At 40.7% G+C, this 5,276-nt stretch overlaps 1 protein-coding gene across 1 annotated transcript in view; it reads left to right on the top strand.

Annotated features, from left to right (window-relative positions):
- SLC24A3 (solute carrier family 24 member 3) overlaps positions 1 to 5,276 on the top strand; it is a 949,388-nt gene that overhangs the window by 580,362 nt on the left and 363,750 nt on the right. The gene's annotated exons all lie outside the window — the stretch shown is intronic.

The raw sequence follows: 5,276 nt of genomic DNA, 5'->3' as shown, positions 1-5,276 counted from the left end.
GTCCAAGATTATCTTCTGTGTCTGTGTTAATTGGTTTCCCTTTTCTTTGTTGAAGAGGGTCTGTGCAATCCTTCTGCCTAGTCCGCCATCTTGCCCCCTCTTCCTCCAATCTTAATGCCACGTTCTTCTTCATATAGTCCAGCTTCTCGGATTATTTGCTCAGATTGAATAAGTATAGTAAAAGGGTATAGCCCTGACGCACTCCCTTCTTGATTTTAAGCCATGTAGTATCCCCTTGTTCCATTCGAATGACAGCCTCCTGGACAGAAATGTAGGGAATCTTTTTAGCCAAGAATCACCAAACTTGGCTACAAATTCCATGAGTGTGTAGCCATCTTGGTCTTGCTCTCACTGTATCTTCAATACCAAGAGCAGTGCCCAGTAAATGGTAAACACTAGATCAGTCTTCAGTAAGTGAATGGTGGACTGACACACTACTCTTGACACAGTGCAGGAGAAGGTGACTATATAGGTCAAAGGTAACATGCCCAGTGTCAATGTGTAATGGATGAAGGTTGTGAGATGGATGCAGTGATGAATGTCAGAATTTGTCACCAGGGAGACCAAAGAGAAAAGAGATTGGAACAGTGGAAATTCTTAAGACAGAACATAAGACACAGTCACAAAACAGATTCATTTCATTTTTTATCCCATTCATTCTTTGAGCCATTCAATGCCTATATGTACAGGCACAGGACATACAGAGGTGAGCAAGACTGGAAATATCCTTGCCTCCAGAGGTCATACAGTAGTGGGGGGAAGCAAGCAAATAACATGTAAGCCAATAAACATTAAAATACTGGTGAAAAGAAAGAAAAAAAAAAAAAAAGCTCTTAAAGGAAATTCATTGGCAATGGAATAGGAGATGATGGGTTGAGAAGGTGGAGGAGCAGCTACAGCTAGGGTGTTCTGGGAAAGCATTTCAGAGGAACCCCAGATCATGAGAAGGAGACTCCATATGACTATCTGGGAAAAGAAAGTTCCAGGTGGAAAGAATAGTGGATATTCAGACAAGAACAAGTTCAACATGTTTGAGATTTAGAAAAAAATGCCAGTTTGGAGCATAATGGAGAAGGGAGAGTTCAGAGAGGTTGGCAGGGTCCACGTGATATTAGGCCTTAGAGGAATGATGGACATTTAGGTGCAATGGAGAGCCGCTAGCCAGGTTTAATTTGTAGGGTAACATTATATGATTCATACCTTGAGGAAGTCACTTCAATATAGAAAAAGGACTTTAATGGGGCAAGATGGTAGGAGAGAGAACAGTTGAGAAGCTATTTATGTGTAGAGGCTGGACAAAAGATGATGAGGCTTGAGTGGGGTTTTCAAGAATAAAGATAAAAAGTGGCTGTTGTATTTGTTGTTCTTTGAGGTGACACTAAGAATCTTAGCTAATAAATTGGACATGAAGGTGATAGAATGAAATAGATCAAGGAAAACTTTAGATTTTTGTCATGATCTGTGTAAACCAGTCAATAGATATTTATTGACTGCAAATGAGTACATGTTGCTCATGAGCAATTCAGAGATTTGTTTTCAGAGAGCTGCTGACTTCTTATCTAACTAGTCTGCCATTGCCATGATCCAGAAAACTGGTAGCATTGTGGAAATAACCTAAAATTGTGAGATTTTTAATATAATTGGAAGATTTTTTATATAATCGAAATTTTTATTTACTGAGCACTTTCCTGGGCAGCTTGTGTCAATAACAGCCTAGCCCAGCCTCACAAGCAACTCAACTATCTAAGTAAGCCACTACTATTGGATGTCACTTGTGATGACTGTCCAATTAGCTCTTCTCAGACCTCAGATGCCATGACCCCTGACTCCAAGAAAGCACTGCCCATCTCTGTGTTAGCTTCAGGTATTTTGAATTTACAGTCAGCACCATGAGCTCCATAGAGGACTGGTGGTCATGCTTTCACATAAAATAATACAGGATAAGAACAGCTGAAACCCACAACATTTAATTACAGTATGGCTTCACCCATCATGTTTCCTATCATCTTTTTCCCCATCCTTTCACTCCTCTTCTGCGTGAAGTCCAGATAGAACATGGATATTTTATCTGACACTACCAGGCCATACTACTATTAGGATACATTTTCTCCAGATTCTCTGAGATCTTGACAAGCCTTATCTCTGCTTGCTAAGCCATCAGGCAATTAGAGACTCAGTTTTCAATTTTCAAATGGAGCAGCATGGAGAGAACCAAGGGAAAGTTTGTGTTGTTTTTTGTTCTTTACTATAACAAAGCACTTTTCTAGTTCAACCCTTTTCGTTCCAGGCTGATCTTTTTGTTTGTATGAAATAAGACATTTCTGCCCTCCTGATCCAATTGCTCTTTCCTGCAAGGGAAACATAACCCTGCATTTAAATGGAAACCTTAAGGCTGGACCTGAGCCTAGATTAGTGAGAAAGAAACAAATATTGTTAACATTTCCAGATAATATGCATACCATTTGGGACAATAGGAGAGCCCATGGCCAAATGCCAGACTGTTCCTGGCAAAATACGATGGGATAGAGATTAGCCTGGGGTCTCTCATTCCCCTTACACAGGCAAGGGGTCACTTACTTTGTGCATGCCAGGGATAACCAGTTGTTATCGAACTGATCCTGATTCATGTGTGTCCGAGTGGAACTATGCTTCATAGGGTTTTCAGTAGCAATTTGTCTGAAGTAGATCTTCAGGCCTTTCTTTCGAGGTGCCTCTGGGTAGACTCAAACCTACAACCTTTCAGTTAGCAGCTGAGCTAGTTAAAAGTTTACAACACCTAGGGACAATAATGTTCTTCTCTGTTTCCTTGTGGTGAATATGCATGGGTTGCCACTCTTTGGGAGATGGAAAGGGAAACTGATCTCAGTGTGTTTTATTTTTTTATTTTTTAATTTTTTCCAAGATGAAATTGTGGCCACAGTTAAGGTATGGAAAATTAAGAATTAGGACACTTAATCCAGTAGCCAGCAGCTGGGAGACCCAAGGCCCAGTACAGCTATAGACAACACCAGACCTCTGGACCTCATCATTCTAAGATTTTAGTCATTATGCATAAACCTCCTGCTCTGTCTTTGATTACTAAAATGTGCAGCTTCTGAAAATGTACCAGCCTCCCCACAGTATCTTTCCTTTCTTCCTTTTTTTTTTTTTCAGTTTTTAGCAATATACAACTTTCTTCTGTTCCCAGTTACTCTCTGTTTTTATTTTAAATTAAAAATGGTGTTAGTATTCATAGCTAATCTTTATTGGGATCTCAGTTAATACATATAATAACATTAACTCATTTAATTCTTATCTCAACCTCATGATAAAGATACTGTCTTCCTCATTTTACAGGTAAAATAGAGATCAGAGAGAGAGACTGAGTAACTTGTCCCAGACCACACACCCAGGAACAGCAGAATCAGGATTTGGAATGAGGCATTTTGGTTCCAGCACATGTATTCTTAATCTCTATAGGACACATACATGCCAAATGGGCATAGCAAGGCAAGCAGCAACCTGTGGTGGAAGATTGTAGAAGAATATGTCTTACGGTGAAAGGAAGAGCCTCTCATGCTTTGTGATGCAGTTCTTCTTCTGCTCTAGAAGAATACATGTGTGGGCTATCCTTGGGCCTTTTTGTTTTAGAACCTTTAATAGAAACTCCTGAGACTGGCTATGTTTCCTTTTAGAAACCAGTGACTCCACTGTGAGGTAGGTTAATACATGCCTTGTTTACAACATTTAGAAGGGATCTAAATGTGTGGGGCTATGCTATAACTCTGTAACATTCCACAGCACCAACCACAGGGGGCTTACCTTTCTGTTGGCCTGCACTAGTTGAGACTGCCCTAATTAATTTGTGCAAACCATTCTACCCAGGTCTCTACACTCTCTGCTGGGAGAGTTCACTCTGCTTCAGGACAAGGAAAAATAATGAGCAAGTTTTTATATGGCCCAGGCAGTCAAAGCTCCTGGGTATCTCTATTGAAATTTTTACTCTCCTTTTTGAAAAGACATTTGTTTTAGAGTTCTTTGCTCTTCCTACATGAAAATGTACAGGGGTCAAGTTAAATATTTAGGGGTAGTTTTCTGTGAAAAGGCCTAAGTACTCTTGGTACAAAATGGTCAACCATGTTAAGGTGGGAAATAAGTTGCTTTTCGCCAAGCGTTGTTGATCTTCCAGTCCTCTCAGCCTCTTCTTGCCCCAGCTCCAGCTTCTAAGCCCTACCAGCTTGACTTAGATGGACCCCACCTGGAAAGTCAACTCTCCCTAAACTCCAATAAATCCTGTCCAGACAGCTAAGTACCAGGACAACACCTAAGATAAATCTGCAAGAAAAGCGTTCAAGAGGGTCTCTGACAATCCTTTTAAGTGTTACCCACACCCCCCAAAAAAAATCACCTCTACAGTTTCACACAGAAAACAAGAATATTAAGCTACAATATTTTGTGCTATTTGACTCTAAAAATATATCTTCTTAAATTATATGACAATGGAACTTTGTATGTCTGTCATCTCATATAAATGAAAATGTATTTTAATGGAATAGAATTTTCCATGCTTTAACTGAAGCAAATGTTTAGTACATTCAGATGTATCTGAATCTGGCCCTTGGCAAATTTATATGTGCTTTGATTAGGGCATTTAGAAGGAATTTAAATGTGGGGGACTGGAAATGTTATTCATATTGTGTTGAATGTACTACACACTATGCTCAGTTTTTTATATGGTTCAGTAGACTAGCTGCCCAAGTTCAAATTTTGACTTCTCCGTATCTTGAGTATATGAACTTCGGAAGTTACTTACTTTGCTATCCCTACATACTTCATCTATTCAGTGGGAATAATAATAATATCCACCTAATAGGGTTGTGATAGTGGCAAGCCCAGAAAGTGGGAGAAAGAAGAGTAAAAGGCCAGGGAGACTGGACAGAGCAAGGAGTCAGCCACAGGGATCCAGGTGAGGAGAGGGAACCCAGGTCATGCCCCAAAGTAGCAAGGCGGGAAAGTAGGAGAAAGAGAGAAAAAAGGCCCAGGGACCAGGACAGAGCGAGGAGGCAGCCACAGGGATCCAGGTAAGGGTGGTTGGAGAGGTTTCCAACAGCCAAGGGAGACAAACTTGTCTGTCAGTTTGTCCTACTGTGGTGACATGTAGCTGTGAGTCTTGAGGCTGTGCCACTGGTGTTTCAAACCCAGCAGGTGCACATGGTGCACAGGTATCAGCCTGGCTTGCAGACTGAGAAAGACTAGGAAAAAGGAAGAGCCCATCCACTTCTCAAAGAATTGGCCAG

Source organism: Orycteropus afer, unplaced genomic scaffold (assembly GCF_000298275.1).
Source record: "Orycteropus afer afer isolate SDZICR_OR568_19922 unplaced genomic scaffold, OryAfe1.0 scaffold00208, whole genome shotgun sequence".
Lineage (NCBI taxonomy): Eukaryota > Metazoa > Chordata > Mammalia > Tubulidentata > Orycteropodidae > Orycteropus > Orycteropus afer.
The sequence above is the reverse complement of the archived record's forward strand: the minus strand, read 5'-3'. Positions and strand labels throughout refer to the sequence as shown.